The sequence below is a fragment of the Portunus trituberculatus genome, chromosome 37 (genome assembly GCF_017591435.1).
Source record: "Portunus trituberculatus isolate SZX2019 chromosome 37, ASM1759143v1, whole genome shotgun sequence".
Classification (NCBI taxonomy): Eukaryota; Metazoa; Arthropoda; class Malacostraca; order Decapoda; family Portunidae; genus Portunus; species Portunus trituberculatus.
In genome coordinates, this window is record NC_059291.1 from 13,051,749 (window position 1) to 13,074,248 (window position 22,500).

At 41.3% G+C, this 22,500-nt stretch overlaps 1 long non-coding RNA gene across 1 annotated transcript in view; it reads left to right on the forward strand.

Moving 5' to 3' along the window:
- Nucleotides 1-22,500, forward strand: part of LOC123514222 — a 29,551-nt gene that overhangs the window by 142 nt on the left and 6,909 nt on the right. Inside the window, exons 1-2 of the long non-coding RNA XR_006677541.1 lie at nucleotides 1-262; nucleotides 19,915-20,086. The exon at nucleotides 1-262 is cut by the window's left edge and continues 142 nt beyond it. This is a non-coding gene — a long non-coding RNA (uncharacterized LOC123514222). The remainder of the gene's footprint in view (nucleotides 263-19,914; nucleotides 20,087-22,500) is intronic.

The window sequence follows — 22,500 nt, forward strand, 5'->3', positions numbered from 1 at the left end:
TCCCCAGCCATTCATTCCTTATCCTGCATCCCTTACCCACTCTCACTTAATTTCTTCATCCCCTACCCTTAATTCTGTCTGCTATTTCTTATCCTTTTATCCGTTTCTTCATCCTACAGTCCTTCGTCCGTTAGCTCTGTCATTCTCTAACCCTCCAGACCGATCCTAACCGATCAACATCCAGCGTATCGTCGTCACAACACATCCACCTCCTTGTCTCCCACACAAGCTACAAGTGACCTGGACATCTGCTACTGCCAAGGTAAAGCTTAATGTTTAGGGAAGCTCTCAGCATTACATTTAGCACTTCATTTAATAGACTTTCGACCTCATTATATATGTGGATGTGCGCATGTTGGGAGAGGAGAGAGAAGTCCATGTATACATTATAAAGATTACTTAAAGTGTAATTAGAAACCCATCTGTGTAATATGAATACAAGAAGTGTCGTGTATATTATTTTCTGTATGTACATTTTTTTTTTTATTCAACATTATGATAAGTGGCAGTCATGGTGGTAATCGTGTAAATGTGCCTGGTGTTGTAGTGTTCTGCAAATGCGAGTTTTTTTTTTTCGGGGGGGTGGGTGGGAGGGGGTAGCGTTAAAGGTGTTTTAGAAATTGTGATTATAGATAGTACTGTTTTGGTGGTGATTGGTTGTTGTTTTTCTCTGGTGTAGTTTTGGAAGGTTTTTCTTATGTAGGAGGGGCGCCAGGCCTAAGGGTAACATGATTAGAAGAAAAGAGGTGACGGCTCCCAAACAGAATCAGGAACCGCTGTCAAAAATTGGAGAATATTAAGTGTTTTGAAATTGGAGTGATATTATTTGATTGATTGATTTGGCAAGGCTTAATTTTGTGTATTTGAATACCTTTTATTTTGTAGACTTTGACTAATTTGGTGCAGCTTTATATCCAGGCACTTTATTTATTATTTTGTGAAGTTTTGTTTTGTGCGGCTTTATTTGGAATATTATCTGACGTTGTTTTATTTCATATTTGTTTGGAATGTCTTTCTTTTCAGTAGCTTCCTTTGACGTAGCTTTAGTTGGTGCAGCTTAATTTGCGCTGTATATTGTGTTACTTGATTCAGAAGTACATTCATTGAGTGCGCTTTTCACTGGATTGTAAATAGAGTAAAGTTTTGTGTGGCTTAGTTTTGGAGGAACGTAAGGTTAGGTTACGTTACGTTACGTTATATTATGTTACGTTACGCTACGCTTTGACACGTTACGTTAGGTTACGTTATGTTACGGTACTTCACGTTATGTTAGGTTACGTTACGTTAGATTACTTTACGTTACGTTACGTTTCGTTAGGTTACGTTGCATTATGTTACGTTACGTTAAGTTAGGCTAGCTACCTTACGTTATGTTAGGTTACGTTAGGTTAGGTTACGTTATGTTGGTTACGTTATGTTAGGTTACGTTATGTTAGGTTAGGTTACGTTATGTTGGTTACGTTATGTTGGGTTACGTTATGTTAGGTTACGTTATGTTACGTTACGTTAGGTGAGGTTACATCAGGTATGTTTGATACAATTCTATCAGGTTTATCCTTATGTTGAATTACATCTATTTGGACTAAGCCTTTAATTAGAGTATAGCAGCTTCGTTTAGTGTTGAATGCAGCTTCATCTTAGGGAATATTGGGTGCTCATTTATCCTTTTTCTATGGAAGAGGAGTGCTGAGCAAGGGTGATGCATTTTATGAAGGCCACAGTAGATTTAGCTTTACTTAGTTTAGTGTATCTTTCTAACATTGCTTGATTTGGTTTGCATTTGGTACAGCTTGGCGTGGTGGGTGTCTGCTTTATGCAAGAGGAGTGCTAACAAAGAACATCATTAACAAGAGACAAGAGATCCTACTGAATTTAGCTTTGTTCATATTTAGATTAGTGTCGTTTAGTGTAGTTTTTCGCATTATTGCGTATGATTTAGTTTGCCTTTGGTAACAGCTTGGCTTGTTGGAAAGACAACATAATTAGCGAGAAACAAGAGATCGTGTTGAATTTAACTTTGTATTTGAAATAGCGTAGTGTAGTTTTATTTGCATATTCGTACTTGATTTAGTTTGCATCTGGTACAGCTTGGCCTGGTGGGTGTCTGCAGCTTACTGCTATGGTGGCGCCGGTCACTCAATCCTCTCACTCACTGCAAACTTTTTTTCCTTTAACCCTTCTTGTCATGTCACTCTTCCCTCTCCTGTAATGTCACTTTTTCCTGTTGTGAAGCGTGACTGAAGAAGTTTTAGAGACCGGGAGCTACGTCACTTATATCTTTTTTGCTTTTATCCACAATATTTTCTTCTTTCTTCTTTCCAATTGAGTGACATATGTTTACAGTGTTCCCATCAACACTTCAAGGGATAAAAAGTGAAGCAAAGTTACTTTTTCCTGGGTTTTTTTTCCTTTTTTTTATTAAGTAGGATATATTACAATATTTTCTTCGGTATCTAAATGGAGTTGTAGCGTAAAATCAGGTGGTTTTTTGGTTTCTACTCATAATGGTTTCAGTATACGTTATCTTTGACTTATATATGTTTACTTTTAGATATATGACTTTTGTATTAAGTGTCTTGTTCCATAACTAGAGAATATACAAAGAAATATACAAAGGAAGACAAACAACAACAGAATCTGACGTCCTTATTAGGCTGTTTGAGACTATTTCCTAACTACTATTGATAGAGACAGGACAGCAAAGTAGAAGGCTCCTCCCCACCCACCACCCCCTCCAGCCGAGGTTGGCAGGAAAAAAAAGGTAAAACCAAGTGATATGGAAAAACCACATCGAATTTTAGTAGAGAATGAAAATGAACCGAGGACAGGTTTTCTAGTGGTTTCGAAACGGTTTCAGATTGTTTTGAATTTTGCTTATGTTTATAGGAATTGAAAGAGAGAGAGAGAGAGAGAGAGAGAGAGAGAGCACCTTTCTTATTATATCTCTAAAAATAGATGCCACACATTATTTCTACTTTTGCAAAATCCTCCTCCTCCTCCTCCTCCTCCTCCTCCTCCTCCTCCTCCTCCTCCTCCTCCTCCTCCTCCTCCTCCTCCTCCTCCTCCTCTTGCTCCTCCTCCTCCTCCTCTTCGAGTATCATTACTACCTTCATCTTAATATCCTTTTCCTATATCTTTCTCTCCCTCCCTTTCTCTCTCCCTTCCCCCTCCCTCCCTCCCTCCCTCCCTCCCTCCCTTTTTTCACTCTAAACAAACAGCATCATCAAAGGACAGAACAATTAATTAACACGACTCATCACTCTTAAAACAATGCAGCATTTACACAGAAACAATAACACGCGCAAAAACAGAAAGTTAACTAACAAAACAAGGAAGCAAACAAGGAAAGGGAAGAAAAATAGTAGAGTCAACGAACGGAGGTGCACACTGATAAATAAATGAATGTGGGAATGAGTGAAATGACGGACCGTTTGTATTGGTGTTGCTGTTATTCCTGTTTGCTTCTGTTGATGCTGGTGGTGGTGGTGGTGTTACTGTTCCTATTACTGCTACTGCTACTACTACTACTACTACTACTACTACTACTACTACTACTGCTACTGCTGCTGCTGCTGCTACTGCTGCTACTACTACTTACCACCACCACCACTGTTGTTGTTACCACCACTGCCACTGTTGCTGCTACTGCCACCACCACCACCACCACCACCACTGCCACTGCTGCACCACCACCACTGTCACCACTGCTGCCACCACTGCTGCTGCTGTTGCCACTGCTGCCACCACCACCACCACCACTGCTGCAACTGCTGCTGCTGCTGCTGCTGCTGCTGCTGCTGCCACCACCACCACCACCACCACCACCACCACTGCCACTGCTGCTGCTGCTGCTGCTGCTGCTGCTGCTGCTGCTACTGCTGCTACTACTACTGCTACTACTGCTGCTACTACTGCTATTACTGCTACTACTACTACTACTACTACTACTAATAATAATAATAATAATAATAATAATAATAATAATAGTAATAATAATAATAGTAATACTGCTACTGTTACTAGTTAAATTTTTGCTCTTGTTCTCTTCTCCTTTTCCTCATCCCTAACTCATCTCCTTTATTCTTCTTCTCATCTATGCATCCTTCTTCTCTTCTTTCTACGTCTACATTCTTCTTCTCTTTCCCCTCCTTTGCTATCTTACATCCTCCTTTTTCTCCATCTCCTGGCTATCTGTATCCTTATCTTTATCTTCCTTTTACCTTAACATCCTCCCAATCACCACCTTCTTTCCTACCCTTCCACCTCCTCCACCAAACCACCTTCACCACCACCACCACCACCTCCTCCTCCTTCCACTACTATGCCAAACACCCCAAGTTCCTCCTCACGCTGCCATCCACCCCCCTCCTCATCCTCCTGCTTCTCTTTCTCCTACCAGCTGTCCCCCTACTTCTCCTTCCCTCTCCCTGCCTCTATCACAGTTTCCAGTCCGTCACTCTGTACCTTTGACGACAATAAAAGCAGAAGGCACACTGGCGGTGGAAGGTTCGTCAAATTGATATTGCTCACGTGTCTAACCATGACGTGGGGAAAAATGTGTGTGAAGTGTGTGTGTGTGTGTGTGTGTGTGTGTGTGTGTGTGTGTGTGTGTGTGTGTGTGTGTGATAGGTTGGCTCTCTCTCTCTCTCTCTCTCTCTCTCTCTCTCTCTCTCTCTCTCTCTCTCTCTCTCTCTCTGGCGTGAATAAGCTAGAAGAAAAAGGAAGAGGAGGAGGAGGTGATGGTGGAGAAGAAGAAGAAGAAGAAGGAAAAGAAGAAAAAAAAAGAAGATCGTCACTAGTACTCAAGGCCATGAAATTAAGAAAGAACCAGAGAGAGAGAGAGAGAGAGAGAGAGAGAGAGAGAGAGAGAGAGAGAGAGAGAATTCCTTAGGCACATAATGAGGGGAAAAGGAGAGTGATAGATGGTGAGGCCTTCCATTCACGCCATCATTTTGCTCGTCAGGGGTGGAGGAGGAAGAGGAGGAGGAGGAGGAGGAAGAGGAGGAGAAGGAGGAGGAGGAGGAGGAGGAGGAGGAGGAGGTGGTGGTGGTGGTGGTGGTAATTAATAACTAAGGTTTGGAGGATTCGAATCATGAACAAACATCCCTCCTCCTCCTCCTCCTCCTCCTCCTCCTCCTCCTCCTTTTCACACATTTTTCCCCACTCTCTCTTATCCTCCTTTCTCTTCCCCCTCTTTCTCACTCTCGCTTCCTTCCGTCTTGAATCTCTATTTGTCAATGAGATGACGTGTTGAGGGGAGAGAAAAAAAAGGAAGAAGAGGGGAGGAGGGACGGTCTTTGAAAGGGAAGGAGGGAGAGAGGAAGCGGGCGGCCTGTCTGGTTTCGATGAGAGGAGGAGGAAGAGGAGGAGGAGGAGGCATGTTGTTAATTTCATATGAATTGTGATGCTTAGAGAGAGAGAGAGAGAGAGAGAGAGAGAGAGAGAGAGAGAGAGACAGAGACAGAGACAGACAGACACAAGAAACCAAAACACACACACACACACACACACACTAATTGCCCTTGTGAGACGTCAGGTGAAGCAGCGAGGCATTCAGAGAGAGAGAGAGAGAGAGAGAGAGAGAGAGAGAATATGATTTAAAACACAGAATAAAAATAAAGATGAAAACAAACAGACTGAAAAATAAACACTACCACAGAGAGAGAGAGAGAGAGAGAGAGAGAGAGAGAGAGAGAGAGAGAGAGAGAGAGAGAGAAGAACGAGAGAACCAATAGAACCAGACGTGACAAAAGGTTCCTTGAAGTTAGTGGGAAGAAATGCAGAAAATAGTATTTGCCAAGTCCCTCCCCCCCCATTAAAAGTCTGGTCTGGTTCAGGGAGGAAAGGAGGGAAGGAGAGAGGATGGTCAGGGCTGGGGGATGGAGGGAGGGAGGAAGGGAGGTAGTGTGTCAGTGGATGGCAGAGGGAAGGTGTGAATGGAGAAGACATGTTAGTGGGAGGAAGAAAAGAAGTGAGTGATGAAAAGGGAAAGAAAAGAGTGGAAACGTCATAAAGATTCGTAGATTAACTCTTACCAACTCGTTAACAGGCAAGATCGATGCTGTTTTTTGTATTTTTTATCTCTCTCTCTCTCTCTCTCTCTCTCTCTCTCTCTCTCTCTCTCTCTCTCTCTCTCTCTCTCTCTCTCTCTCTCTCTCTTTCTCCTTCTCTTTCTCCTTCCTGTTCTTTCTACTTTTCCATCTTTTTTTTCTGCTGCTCCCTTCAATCTTTCTCTATACTTTTTATCTTCTCTTTTCTTCTATTTCATTCGTTTTGCTCTCTCTCTCTCTCTCTCTCTCTCTCTCTCTCTCTCTCTCTCTCTCTCTCTCTCTCTCTCTCTCTCTCTCTCTCTCTCTCTCTCTCTCTCTCTCTCTCTCTCTCTCTCTCTCTGTTCTTTTACCCTATTCCTCTTTATATTGCATTTTTCTCTCTTCCCACTTATCTTCTTTACTTTTCTCCTCTTTTGTATGTCGTCTTTTTCTCTTCTGTTTCTTTCACATTATCTTCATCCCTCTTTTTTATCTTTGCCTTCATCATTTTATTTCCTCTCCTGTTCCCTTCCTTCTGTTCCTCTTACTTTTATTTTTCTCTCTCTCGCCTGCTTCCTTTCCATCCCATTCCTCATCTTTTCTCTCGTATCCTCTCTTCCATCTTCCCATTTCTTCTTCTTCATTTCCCTCTCAGCCTTCCTACTTTCATTGCCTTCCATTTCTTTTTTTCGTCCCATTCTTCTCCTCTCCTCCCTTTGACTCTTCAGTGTTCCCTTCCTTTTCTTTCTGCAGTGTATTTAAGAATGTGGGTTTTTTTTTTCTACTGATGGTGAAGAATTCGAGCCCTTTAAAGTGATTCGCTCTCTCAGTAACAGTGAAAGAAAAATTTGATAAAAACTGGATTGAAGATGGTATTAAATGTAACTTAGATGAGAGAGGATAGTGTTCTCTTGTATTCTAGGTTCTGTTGAGTCTTTTGAGTGTTACAGAGCCTCTTGTGAATGTTGGATGAAAGTCAAGATCATTTAGGCATTTCTCAAACAGTTGTCCTCTCCTCTTCTTCTGATTCTTCTATTTCTAATTTTTACAGGGCGCGGCATAATGTGCGAAAATGTTTACTTATTCATTTATTTATTAACTTCATTACTTATTTATTGATTTATTTTCTGTTTTATTCATTTATTTATCAATTCATTTACTTGTGCACATTTTCTTTTTTGTCCTTGTCTGATCTCACTCATGACAAAAAATGAGTTTGATTTTTTGTCATCTATTATTTTGTTTTGTTTTTCGTTTGACGTCTCTTTTGCGCATACAGTAATGGTAATGATTAAATTAATAATTAAAACACCTTTCTCGCCTCCCTTTTGCGCCTCACCTACACTTAACAATCCATAATCAGCATTCCCACCACCTGTACATGCTTAGCTCACTCATGCATGCTCTCCTCTCTTAACCACGACAGGTGCCACTCGACTCTCTCTCTCTCTCTCTCTCTCTCTCTCTCTCTCTCTCTCTCTCTCTCGTCGCTTGAAGTTCGATTCGCAGCTCAGTTTTTTTCCTCCCGTCCCTTTAAACCTCCACGAGCGTCTCCTTTATGAATTAAATCCCAGCGTGCACTCCAGGGCGTTATTAGACCTCTCCACCCCGCGCGTTAACCACGGTGAATGAGAGAGAATTAAAGTCCATAGCGCGCTCTCTCTCTCTCTCTCTCTCTCTCTCTCTCTCTCTCTCTCTCTCTCTCTCTCTATATATATATATATATATATATATATATATATATATATATATATATATATATATATATATATATATATATATATATATATATATATATATATATATATCTGGTCTCTAAAGCTCTCTAAAAGGTTGTTGTTGTTGTTGTTTATGTGTTATTCTTGTTGTTTCTATTCATTTGGGGTTTTTTTTTATTGGTGTGGTACTTCACACACACACACACACACACACACACACACACACACACACACACACACACACACACACACACACACACACACACACGCACACACACACACACACACACACACACACACACACACACACGCACACACACACACACACACACACACACACACACACACACACACACACACACACACACACACACACACACACACACACACACACACACACACACACACACACACACACACACACACAGTATATTAGTTAATACCATGACTCTTTCTTACACCACCACCACCACCACCACATTTTCCTCCAGTACAACATAAGCTCGCCACTATTTCCTTTCCTTACTCCTGCAGGCGGCACCGAAGCAGGAAGTCTTGGCACTGGTCAAGCATCAAGTCCCAAAAAACTTCCCGTGTTTAAGATTACTTCCATTTTTTTTTTTTTTTTTTTTTTACTTTTTTTTTTCTTTGCATTCCAAGTGTTTGCTTCTGGTTTTCATTCCTAGACAGTGAGGGAAGTGGAGTCCGGCAAAGTGAAAGCAAGTCCCCCTAACCATGTTGACTTGCTGGTGTGTTCCTGCGTGCGTTGCTTTCCCTCCTGACTGGTTGTGTGTATGGGTTAGATAGTATACATTCACTCAGACCTGCTACATTTCCTGTCTACTTGGGTCCGGGAGAGGCCATGGGAAGGGGAGGATTACAGGCATGTAGTACTGAGGATAAAGATACTCAGGAAGTGAACGATAGAGAAAAAAAAAAAGAAGACGAAAGGAACAAAACCTACCAGAAGAGTCATGGTCAGATTACCTTACAAACATATGGTACTAAGACTAAAGATTCTCAGGTGTTATGGAAATCGAGTCAGGTGATGAGTAAGCCTGAAACCATAAGGGCCTCGGGATGTTTGGGTCACAGATCACATTAGTTGAACAGTAACGTTAATAGTGGCAGGTTTTCCTCCTTTGTACATAAAAAGAGAAAGAATAGCGACAAGTACCGAGCGAGCGTCAGGATGTGAACGATTGAGGAAAGAATGTAAGACGCAATGAAGAAAACATAACAGAAGAGTGACTACCTGGTTACTTTAAGGAAAGAAAATACTCTCTGGAGATATATGTAAAAAAAAAAAAAAAAAAAACAAGGGAAAAGAAAACAAATAAGTACCGAGTGAGAGTCAGGAAGTGAACGAGAGAGAGAGAGAGAGAGAGAGAGAGAGAGAGAGAGAGAGAGAGAGAGAGAGAGAGAGAGAGTGTGTGTGTGTGTGTGTGTGTGAGATAAAGATCGATAATGTCAACAAAATAGGACAATAACTATTTGATCACCTTAATCCTTTCAGCGCTATATGGCACATCATTCCTTCATTGCTAGCCCGTTCTTGTTTTTTTTTTTTTTTTTCTTGTACAGCTACTTAGACATTGTGGCAGCTAGAAATTCCAAAATATATTCTCTTTTCATCCTATAATTTTTTTTTTTTCATGAGTTTATAAAAAATCCATACATCACCTTTAGTAATGTTCACTTTCGTATCGCTGTGAAAGGATTAAGGAAGGGATTTTAAAGTAAAAAAAAATAAATAAAAAATAGAAAGTATCGAGCTAGTATCAAGAAGAGAACCAGAGAGAAAAAGAAATGTAAACTACAATAAAACACACAAGAGAAACTGTCTGACTATTGTGATTTAATTATACTGTCACGTCAGCAGAACCTTTTCAGCGACAAGGTGGACACTGCCCGCCACAACACGGGTCTTAGCAATGCGCTCACTCTGTTATTTTCCGACTCCCGGTAAAAAAGAGAGAGTTTCGTAATTCAGAGTGGCTTGAGTGAAGTTCAATTTGGTCACGCCAGTCCAGCATGTGGTGAAGGAAGGCTGCCTCGTGATCTTTACGTGATGAACCGACCCTTACAATATGCATGGTCTTCTTGTGTGGTGTGGTGTGGTGTGGACGGATGGGTGGGTCTCTCTCTCTCTCTCTCTCTCTCTCTCTCTCTCTCTCTCTCTCTCTCTCTCTCTCTCTCTCTCTCTCTCTCTCTCTCTCTCTCTCTCTCTCTCTCTCTCTCTCTCTCTCTCTCTCTCTCTCTCTCTCACACACACACAGCAGAGAGAGAGAGAGAGAGAGACAGACAGACAGACAGACAGACAGACAGACAGACAGACAGACAGACAGAGAGAGAGAGAGAGAGAGAGAGAGAGAGAGAGAGAGAGAGAGAGAGAGATTCCTTTAGCATCTTTTGGTATTTAACTAATTTGTTATCATACGAGGAGAAATTTTTCTTTTACTTTTTCTTTTCTTTTTCCTGTAATTTTTTTTTCGAATATTCTGTCAGTCAATTTGTTACCTTTCCTGCTTTTCCTACTTTTATCTATTTTCATTTATATTTTTCTATCATGTTATAATCACTTGCTTTTTTTCAACAAATACTAATTAAACTTATTCTTCCATGTCTTAGTTTTTTTTCTCATATTCCACCTTCTTTTTGCAGTAAACTTGATATTAAGCTTTTTATTCTATTTTCATTTATATTTTTATCACTTATTTCTTTTTTTTTTCAACGAATACTAACTAAACTTATTCTTCTACGTCTTATAATTTCATTCTTCATATTCCACCTTTTTTCAGTAAACTTAATATCAAGATTTCTTCCTGGATGTTGTTTTTTTTCTTTTTTTTTCTCTCTGATGATACTTGAAAAGCGAGTGAGTGAGTGAGTGATTGAGTATGATGACACTCTTCGTGCTTACCTTGATTGGAACCTTGACATGAGGTTTGAGTATGATTAAACGATTTGATTTACATTAGGAAGGGTTTAGGGAGATCAGAAAATTAACAGCCACAGTCTTCACTATTTTAATCCCCACATAAGTTTCTGAAGCTGTGTAATATCAAAAACTTTATAAGATGAATGAGTATGAAAAACGTGTCATTGTACTGAAGGGGTTAATAAATATGCACAAATCTCATCCCCCAGAACACATGAATCATCAAAATCCTGAAAAGAAAAAGAGATATGAAAAAAAAAAACATTTCGACATTCCGAATTACCTTGATTGTAACCTTGATATGAAACAGAAAACAGATAAATAAATAAAGATGCATCAACTTAATCTCCCAGAACATCACTAATCATCGAATTCCTAAGAGAAGAAGAAAAATAAAAAAAAAAAGTTTAAGAATTGTGATCTTCCAAATTGCCTTTATTGAAAACTTGAAATGAAGCAACAAAAAATAGATGAATAAATAGAAATGCTTTAATCTCATCTTCCAGAACATCACGCATCATCACAATCCTGCAAAGAAAAAGAGAAAAGAAAAAAACTGAAAGGCACGAAAACGTAAAAAATTTCGACCTTTCAAAATTATCTTTATTGAAACCTCGAAATGGAGCAAAAAGATAAATAAATAGAAAAATTAATAAATACATAGATAAGATATAAACGCCTTAATCTCATTTTACAGAACACCACGAATCATCAAAATAAAAAAAAAGAAAAAAAAGGAATACGTAATAAAGTAAGATTCTGATCTTCCAAATTACTTTTATTGAAACTTCGAAATAAAGCAAAAAGACCAATAGACAAATAGATAAATACATAGATGAAATATAAATGCCTTAATCTCATCTAGCCTTTATTGAAACCTTGAAATAAAGCAGAAAATGAATAAACAAATAAATAAAAAAGCATTAATCTCATCCCCCAGAACACCACGAAGCATCAAAATCCTGCAAAGAAAAAGAGAAAAAGAAGAAATGGTGCGGAAAAAAAAGTTTAGAATTCCTAGCGTAGTTGATTTTCTTGGAAGAGACATGGTAGCGTGAATGAATGAGTGAGGGAGTGAGAGAGTGAGAGAGTGAGATAGTCAGGTCCACTCACACTGCCAAACTGAGCTGTATCTGCCCTGGTCACCTCACCGCTGCACCCAGTCTAGTCCTTCTTGCTTATTGATAGAGTTACGAAGACAAGATTAGGGGGGAGTGAAAACTTGAGGTAAACTTTGATGGCGGTATCTTCTGGTTGTGAAATGTGGATGTGTGTTTTAAAACTCGCCCACATTAACTGTGTACAAAGGAAGAAACACACACACACACACACACACACACACACACACACACACACACACACACACACACACACACACACACACACACACACACACAAACATACTCTTCTCTCTCTCTCTCTCTCTCTCTCTCTCTCTCTCTCTCTCTCTCTCTCTCTCTCTCTCTCTCTCTCTCTCTCTCTCTCTCTCTCTCTCTCTGCCTGATATTTAAGGAGTGTTATTGGGATTTTACCTCAGTCTGTATTTAAAATCTCACTTATTCAATGCTTTAGGGCAGGGAGCTTTCTTTTTCAGTTTCAATTTCTCTCTGTTTTGTGATCAGTTCAATGTCTGGTGAGGTTAGGTTAGGTTACGTTAGGTTAGGTTAGGTTAGATATCTGGTTGTAGAATTTGATCCGTGCGAGTCTGGATGGTTAGGTTAGGTTAGGTTAGGTTAGGTTAGGTTGGGTTGGGTTGGGTTGGGTTAGATATCTGGTTGTAGAATTTGATCCGTGCGAGTCTTGATGGTTCAGTTTGTACGGTAATTTGATGGTTTAGGAAAGAGCTTGTTTTGTTTTAGTTGTATTTTTTTTGGTTTACTTAATTCCTTTTTTTTCAATTATAACACACACACACACACACACACACACACACACACACACACACACACACACACACACACACACACACTATGCCGAAGGGATAAAAGCGTGTTTGTGACAGGAGAAGGAAGAGGAAGAGGAGGGGGAAAAGGAGGAGGAGGAGGAGGAGGAGGAGGAGGAGGAGGAGGAGGAGGAGGAGGAGGAGGCTACATCCATGTCGTCTGTCAATCAGAACACTCCCTCCTCCTCCTCCTCCTCACAAGTCTAAGAAGATCCATCTCTCCCTCAGGCTCTCCGCCACCTTCAACCATACCCCTCCCTCCCCCTCCTCCTCCTCCCCTTCCTCCTCCCCTTCCTCCTCTTCTTCCTCCTCCTCCTTCCTCCTCCTCCTCCTCCTCCTCCTCCTCCTCCTCCTCCTCCTCCTCCTCCTCCTCCTCCTCAACTCCACATATTTATTTCACTGTAAATTTTCTTTCCGTCCATCATATGAGAGAGAGAGAGAGAGAGAGACTGAGTGAGTTACTGGGTGAGTGAGTGAGTGTGTGTGTGTCGGGCGGGGAGGAGGGGGTTACTGTCAGTGGGTGGATGAGTGGGTGTGTGAGTGGGTTAATTGTTACAGTAAAGATTGAAGGAGGAGAAGGAAAAGGAGAAAGGAAGAAGAGAATGAAAAAATGCGGCAGAAAAGAAGAGAGGAAGAGGCGACAGAGCTAGAAGAGAAGGAGGAGGAGGAGGAGGAGGAGGAGGATGAAGAGAAGGAGGAAGTCAGAGAAAAGACGCTATAGAAAGTGGAGAATGAAGCAAAGGAGAAAGAAAACAAGAATAGATTGCAAGAGAAAATGAGGAAAGGAAGATATTGCAAGAGGAGGAAGAAGAAGGGAAGGAGAGAAAAGGAGAATAGAAAATCACCAATAAAAGATCGTAGAGGACAGAGAATAATGCAGAGGAGAGGAAGACGAGAAGGAATAAGGAGGCAGCGTGGAGAATACAATAAATAGAGAAACCAGAGAGAAATACAACAGTAAGGAGAATTTGGAAGATGAAGAGAAGGCGAAGGAGGAGGAGGTGACGAAGGATGAGAGAGAAAAGAAAATGGAAGAGAAATACAAGAATTAAACGTTTTGTACTAAAAATGAAAGAATAGTGTTGTGGAAGGAGGCAAAAGAAGAGATGACGAAGAAAAGAAAAAAGGAAGAAAATGAAAGCCCAGCACAAAAATATGAAAGAAAATGAACAACAAATAAGAAACGAAAAAGGAGAACAACAGAAATAACAAGAACAAGAACATGAATAACTAGAATAAAAACAACAACAACAACCATAAAAACAACAACAGAGTCAGTAGTGGTGGTGGTAGTGGTGGTGGCGGTGGCGGTGGTGGTGGTGGTGGTGGTGGTGGTGGTGGTGACGAAAGGGGGGAGGGAGAAAGGGTCTCTCATCCCAGCCATTCAATCAAGAGCAACACAAACAGGATGTGTGTCCCAAGCCTGGTTAATATAGTGTTCTGTAAGGGGTAATAACACGCCGCGCGCCGACTGTTGTGTTATGTAGGGGCCCCAGGGAGAGGGGAGGGAAGGAGACGGAGAGGGAGATAGGGAGAGGAGGGAGCAGGTAACGAAGGAGGGAGAGAAACAAGGGAGAAACGGAGGCAGGTGACGAGGAGAGTTACTGTACTAGCTGGGGTCTGGTGGAAGTTTGTGTGTGTGTGTGTGTGTGTGTGTGTGTGTGTGTGTGTGTGTGTGTGTGTGTGTGTGTGTAAAATAATAATGATAATAATAATAATAATAATATACAGTTTATTTGGAAATTGCAGTACATACATACTGAAAATATACATATGAGGATTCAGGGAGGCTTAAGATTAGTACATTAGCTGTGTGTGTGTGTGTGTGTGTGTGTGTGTAATTCACTGTTTGATCTGCTGCAGTCTCTGACGAGACAGCCAGACGTTACCCTACGGAACGAGCTCAAAGCTCATTATTTCCGATCTTGGGATAGGTCTGAGACCAGGCACACACCACACACCGGGACAACAAGGTCACAACTCCTCGATTTACATCCCGTACCTACTCACTGCTAGGTGAACAGGGGCTACACGTGAAAGGAGACACACCCAAATATCTCCACCCGGCCGGGGAATCGAACCCCGGTCATCTGGCTTGTGAAGCCAGCGCTCTAACCACTGAGCTACCGGGCCGTGTGTGTGTGTGTGTGTGTGTGTGTGTGTGTGTGTGTGTGTCTATCTGTCAGGCTTTAATTGTCTATACAAAATTATATCAAACAGGAACAGGCCTTCATGTTCTCACAAGCTAATCTGGCGTACCTAACTTAACTACAACATTACAGAAAGACTAGTAAACAACAATAGGAATACGAAACAGTGATATACGCTTACTTTTTTATCTAGAAGCGGTGACAATACTAAAAATAACAACACAACAATAGGAATATATACACATCTACCTGAGATAAGATAGAGAAGGTGTAGAAACAAGGCAAGAATTAAGAGGAGAAAGAGATACACGCTTAGATAAATAAGGAAAGAAATATATGGAACGAACTCGGAAATCTTAAGGAGAAATGCAAGACGAGACAATGGATTACAGGAAAAAAAAAATTTAGAGTAGAAGAGAAAGCATTAGTGTGTTACAAATATATGCATCTATTCCGATCCTGAGATTGGGCACGTTAAGGGGAACTGGTACAAGGAAGAGCCGGATGAGTGTGTGGAAGGAAGGACTGGAGAAGACAAGACAGAAAAGCATTTTGAATGTAAGGGAATGAGAAAATTAGTGTAATGAGAGAGAGAGAGAGAGAGAGAGAGAGAGAGAGAGAGAGAGAGAGAGAGAGAGAGACATGAAAGGAAGGAGGCAGAGTAACATAATAAAGAAAAGAGAAAGAGATAAAGGATAACCAATAATTAATAGATAGAAAATCATAAAAAAAACTTAAACAAAATTCTAAAATGAGATAAAAGGCATAAAAGAGTAAAGCCAGAAAACATAAAAGTAAAAGAATAAAGAAGAAGGAAGGGAGAGTATGGACAAGGGGAGGATTTAGCAAAGTCTTAAAGGGAGAAGAGAGTGTCAGGAAGAGGAGGAGGAGGAGGGAGAGGAGGAGGCTGTATAGAGAGGGCAAGGTAGATTAGCGAAGAGAGGATATGGAATGGAGGGAGAAACACTTTGATTAATGGAAGAGGGATAGGGTGAGGGAGGGGGAAAGGGAGAGGAGAAGGAAGCAGAGGTTGAAAAACGAAGATTGCAGAAGTGAGGGATGATGGGGGAAGACAAAGAGAGAGAGAGAGACAGACAGACAGACAGACAGGCAGACAGACAGACAGACAAACAGAGAGAGCATCTATCTAATGCATTGTCCATGAAAAGCGAAAACACATAAAAAAGAAGAAAAGAAAAGGGAGACACGGTAAAGATATTAACACACACACACACACACACACACACACACACACACACACACACACACACACACACACACACCATCACCATCACCATCACCCCTAATAACAACAAAAAATAATTATGTGTGTGTGTGTGTGTGTGTGTGTGTGTGTGTGTGTGTGTGTGTGTGTGTGTGTGTGGCTATATCTATGCATGTGTACACGTATCTCATAGTGTCAATATAAGGTGTAGATGTCATTACTTATACCTAATTGCCATATTGTAATTAGGAAAGAGAGAGAGAGAGAGAGATGGAGAAGAATAGTTCATTATTACCTATGCTATTTATTTCACTAGAGAGGAAATACCTGATATTAATTAAGTAAATAGTCCAAGTGAGAAGCAGCAAAAAGGTGAGATATGTGTGTGTGTGTGTGTGTGTGTGTGTGTGTGTGTGTGTGTGTGTATATTCATCGTTACTCTGATGTATCCTTTTTCTGTTTTGTTTTAGCTTGTTGTGTTTATTGTTGTTGTTGTTGTTGTTGTTGTTGTTGTCGTTGTTGTATATTTTATTGTTTCTTGTCATTTTATTTTCTTACCTTTTATCTCTCTCTCTCTCTCTCTCTCTCTCTCTCTCTCTCTCTCTCTCTCTCTCTCTCTCTCTCTCTCTCTCTTCCACATTCTTAATCTATTACTGTCACAATTTCTTAGAGTACGAAGATGGAGGAATGAAAGACGTGGGTGAAGTCCTGGTCCTTTGAATTCCTCCTCCTCCTTCTCCTCTTCCTCCTCCTCCTCCTCCTCCTCCTCCTCCTCTGGTGACGAATGGGAGAGGAGGCGTCGGTGATGGTGGTTAGGAGATAGATGGTGTGTGTTATTGGCCACGATGACCGCACACCTACTCTCTCTCCCTCTCCCTCTCCCTCTTTCTCTCGCCCCCTCTCTTTCTTATCTCCGTATCCCTCTACCTCCCTCCCTCCCTCCCTCCCTCCCTCCCTCCCTCCCTTCTGTCGCCCTGGTCTGTGGTACTTTTCTTGTTCTTCTTCCTGGTTTTCTTCATCTTCTTTTTCTCCTTCGTCACCTTCTTCGTCATCTTCTTTACTTCTTCTTCTTTTAGTAGTAGTTACACTAGATATCTCTTTTTCTTAGCAATAGTAGTAGTTACATTAGTAGCTACTCTTCTTTTTCCATCTTTCTTGTATAAATTTCCCTGATTGTCCTTCTCAGCAATCGTGGTGTATTTTTCGTTTTATTTCTTGCCGGGTGACGCCGGAGGGAGTGGTTGGTGAGGAGGAGCTTCATCTGTTATATCCTTCCCTCCTACTAAGTATATAGCTTCTCTGGATGTAGTAAAGTAAACGAGTGACCTCGTCATAGGTCGCAAGGCCTCTTGTCACCCGTCTTTCCTATGTATTCTTTTCTTCTAATGACTTGGATAGCGGAATTAGTAGTAATATTAGTAAATTTGCAGACGACACAAAGATAGGTAGATTAATTAGGTCAGATTCGGATGCCATTGTTTTGCAGGCAGATTTGGATAAGATGAAAGAATGAACAAATAAATGGCAAATGCAGTTCAGCATTAACAAGTATAGGGCACTAAGCATAGGTAGAGATAATCCATACAATAGGTACACGATAAATAACGAGGCACTAGAAAGTTCCAAGTTAGAAAGAATTTTCCTTTAGTTATTTCTCTCTTTCACACTTACATTACTCCCACTCTTCGTCATTAACCGCCTTTCGGCCTTTTGGCTAACATATCATCCCATCTCTCTCCCTTTCAATCTCACTCCATTTCCCTATTCTCGTGCCCTTTTATCCCCATTCCTCAAAAAACACTCCTCCTTATTTACCTCTAAGCACCTTTCTTTTATTTTCCTTCCCATCCATTCCACTCAACTTCCCATTAATCAGTTTTCTTTCCGTCACATTTGAGTTTCCCATAATCTGATTGACTTTAATGTAACTTTGCGTCTCAGTGAAGTTGTGCACACGTGTCTGAGAGAGATGGTGGTTTATATAGATGTATTTTGTCTCCTAGATCTGTTACACTCTTATTTTTCTATATATGTACGTACCTATGTAGGTTAGGTTCGGTCTGGGTAGGCTAGGTTAGGTTAGGTTAGGTGTTATTTTTTTTTTCATAACTATTTCCAACATCATTGCTCTCTATCATTCAACACTGTTATTATTACTGGTATCACTATTAAAGCTCTTAGTTTCTTATTTTCTTCGCTTTCTCCAATATTATCTCCTCTTCATCCATCTCCATCTCTTCTTTCCTTACTATTTTTCTTCCATTTCTCCTTCATGGTCTCTTCCTTATACCTTCTGTCTTTTCTATTGCGTCTTTTTCATACTCTTCTTTTCCCTCTTCTTTTCTTTCTCTCTATTATTTCTCTCACCACTACCACCCCTCCATCCACTTTGTCTCTCACATCTTCTTCTATATCACTTTCTCATCCTTTCATTCTCCTTGTTTTTCTACTTTCTACTTCCATTACAATCTCTATCATTTATTTCTCTTTCTCTACCAGTCAATATTCTTCACTATCATTACTACTGCTTCCTTTGTTAATGTTCCTTATATACATGTACTTTTTGTCATTACGTACTTCTATTTAACTTCCATCAGTCTCTTAGTCGTCACTACTCTCTATCATTTATTTCTGTTCAGTCAAAGGTCAGAAATAGTTATATCTTTACCTCCGACATCATCTCTTCCTTTATTTATCGTCTCTCTCTTCAACCTTCTCCGTCTCTTCCTTTCTCGTAGTTTTTTTCTCTCTTCTTGCAAATTTTCGTTTTAGTGGTAGTAGTAGTAGTAGTAGTAGTAGCAGTAGTAGTAATAGTAGTAGTAGTGGCAGTAGTAGTAGTACTAGTAGTAGTAGTAGTAGTAGTAGTAGTAGTAGTAGTAGTAGTAGTAGTAGTAGTAGTAGTAGTAGTAGTAGTAGTAGTAGTAGTAGTATAGTATTGTAGAAGGAGGAGGAGGAGGAGGAGGGGGAAGAGGAGGAGGAGGAGGAGAAGGAGGAGGAAGAGGAGGAGGAGGAGGAGGAGGAGTAGTAGTAGTAGTAGTATTGTAGGAGGAGGAGGAGGAGGAGGAGGAGGAGGAGGAGGAGGAGGAGGAGGAGGAGGAGGAGGAGGAGGAGGAGGAGGAGGAGGAGGACGAGGAGGAGGAGGAGGAGGAGGAGGAGGACGAGGACGAGGAGGAGGAGGAGGAGGAGGACGACGACGAGAAGAAAGAGGAGTAAAAATAAGTACTCTGGTCGTTAATATTTTTAGTGTAGTAGTCATGATACTTGTAGTGGTAGTGTTAATATTAGTGATTATGATGATGGTGGTGGTGGTGGCAGCAGTGCAAGTGGTGATTATGATGGTGGTGGTGGTGGTGGTGGTGGCAGTGGTAGTGTCGGTGATGGTGGTGATGCTGGTGACATCTTTAATTTAATTTGATATTTAGGTGGAGTCTTCTATTTGCATGCATGATGGGTGATTCTCTCTCTCTCTCTCTCTCTCTCTCTCTCTCTCTCTCTCTCTCTCTCTCTCTCTCTCTCTCTCTCTCTCTCTCTCTCTCTCTCTCTCTCTCTCTCTCTCTCTGCAAGACCCTTTTATCTTTTTTTTTTTCATAACCTCATTTTTTCCTTTTATGAATGCAGTTTTATAGAGTTTCAGTTGCGTTCTTTTTATATAACATTACTTTTTTACACTTTATTGTTTGGGCGTTTCAGCAGATTTTGTATTTTGTGTATAAACTTTACCTTTTAGCGCCCTTTTCTTTCCAGTATTGAATTATTTTACTTAAACTTTGTTACTTGCTCATAAATATAGACTAGCGATGTATGACCTGGTTTCTCTCTCTCTCTCTCTCTCTCTCTCTCTCTCTCTCTCTCTCTCTCTCTCTCTCTCTCTCTCTCTCTCTCTCTCTCTCTCTCTCTCTCTCTCATCAGCGCCTCCTTCCACTATCTCCGCCATCAGTAATCTTCCAGGCAGCAGGACATAAGTGTTTCCAGGACAATGCAGAACACCTGGATAAGATCACGCGGGTCTTGTGAAAAATTTACCTGACGTGTCCAGATCTGTGCCCCTTGACACGGTGTACAGTACCTGGGCGTGGCTCCGGTAAGTTAGTATAAGTGATCTGCTATTATTTCATGCGGGATCTACGTAAATGTTGCATTGTCTTTTGAAGTATTGGGTATTAGATTTCACGTGTGTCTTGTACTCTGAGTTTTTTCTTTTCTTTTTTTTTTTTTTTCTTTTTTCTTGTTAACTCTGAGGAATGGGAGAAATTATTGATGAATTGTCTGGTTTTATTTTTTTTTTTATTTATTTTATTTTTTTTTTTTTTTTTAGGTGACTGCATTTTCTCTTTCACGTCAATATCAGTCCCGTGAGTGAAAAGAAACATTCATTCCTGTTTTGTTTTCATGGCGTTATTTTTTTTTTTTTTTTTTTTTTTTTTGTGACATGCAGACAACAGCAAATATTTAGTTTTTGAAAAGGTGATATTGGTCAACCTTCTGAAGCTGGCGATACGAATACTACACTTTGGTATTTGTGATACAACCATTACGTTAACTGGACCTGCACGTGATTTGTAAAGGCGATATGAGGTAAGACTGCAAGAGTTGTGGCAATGTGTACGATACAGTCAGTTAGTCATTCGTATTCTGAAAGGCTACGAGATTGATATAAAGAGTTGAGCCATCAGAGGAAGTATAGCTGTGAATCGACGTCCCTCCCCCTCACGCGCCACACCAAGTGCACGAACTATAGCGATACGAAACTGAGTCGCTTTTTTTTTTTTTTTTTTTTTTTTTTTTCGTTCAGCAACGGCATCGTCAGTTCCTTGTAAGACATGATATTTAGGTATGTGCTTCGCTTGTGTAATTTGTATCTAGATTATTTAGAATAGAAAGACACAAAAATAGTGCCTCTCATGGGAAAATATTTCAGTTGATTTCAATCAGCTTTTGAACGAAAGGCAACTTCAAAAGTGACATAACTTTGTATCGCGACGCGGCTATGCACATCCTGCCAATCAGACCTTGATAAGCAATACAGTCCCAGGCAAGTGTAGTCAGCCCTTTAGTCCTGCCATTCGTCATTCTTAGCGCCTCATGCTCGTCCCCCGTGCCTCACCAGTCCCCGCCGCCCTGCTCGCCTTTACCTTCCCGCCGCGGTCGTAACGCTGAGGAAGGACCGAGAAAATGACTCTGTTATCACCGCTACTTCATGGCCTCCTCTGGATTCCTACTAAACCTCCTCCATCAAGTGTGTGTGTGTGTGTGTGTGTGTGTGTGTGTGTGTGTGTGTGTGTGTGTGTGTGTTTGGGTTTGTGTTTGTGTATTCCGTTCCTTCCAAGTCTATTATAAGCATACACTAAATCCAGACTGATAGGCAGCCTCTGCATGGCTGTCCATACATCTAACTGCCTGCACCGGCTGATTGTCACACACACCTGCTCAGCCATCAGGCGTGTAACAGGAGCATACATATACGAATTGTTTTCGACAAGCATTGAAATACATGGCGGTGGTAGTGGTGGTGGTAGTGGTGGCGGTGGAGGCACTCGAGTGGCAGGTATATCACCGCCCGTCGTGTTTATGCCGCTGTGTTCCTACCTGGTGGCCACCTGGAGCCTGTTTACCTGCCTCATATATACGAGCATACCTCCTGTGTATCTCCAGCCCAAATCTTTAGCAGGAGTGGGCCAAGTGCTTCACGCTGGCAGGTGCAAAACTCCCGCCGCTCATTGGCCAAGAGGCGCCGCTTGACTCCGCCTTCGCGGTCTCCCATTGGCTGAGTCACGGGAGGGAGTGACTTAAACATCTTCCCCCACCCCCATTCCTCCTCCTCTTCCATCTCTCCATCCTCCTCCTCCACTTCTCCTTCTCATTCTCCCACACCCACAAAGCGGGTTCTGCATTATGTATCAGTTTATGTATCGTTCGTCAAGCCTGATACCTTTCTGATGTGGGCCGCCATACACCTGCATTCGTCAGGTGCTTGGAAAGGCGCTCGCGTGACCCGAGGCGCCGCCACCACCAGCACACACCGCCCAAGACGTCCTCCTCAGCAGGGGCTTGTGATGCAGATGTCGCTAGCTTGCTGGAGGTGGAGCGGCGGAGGAAAAGGAGGAGAAGCTGGTGGTGGTTGCAGGGAGAAAGAGAGAGAGAGAGACCCTGTCTATAGAAGTCTCCTGAAAGCACATGCAACATGCAAGAGTTTCATCTCGACTTCACCTCCCCGCCCACTTGCCCACTTTCTCCCTCTCGTCAACTTTCGAAGGCCGCCTTCTCTCTCTCTCTCTCTCTCTCTCTCTCTCTCTCTCTCTCTCTCTCTCTCTCTCTCTCTCTCTCTCTCTCAGGGCGAGGAAATATAAATTGTAAGTGGATGAAAAATGAAATTCAAAGTTGGAAGGACTCAAAAATATGAAAATACTGAATACTGTTTTATTCGTAACCTCTGAAAGTACTGAAGGGTTTCAGCGCCTGTGTGTGTGTAATTCACTGTTTGATCTGCTGCAGTCT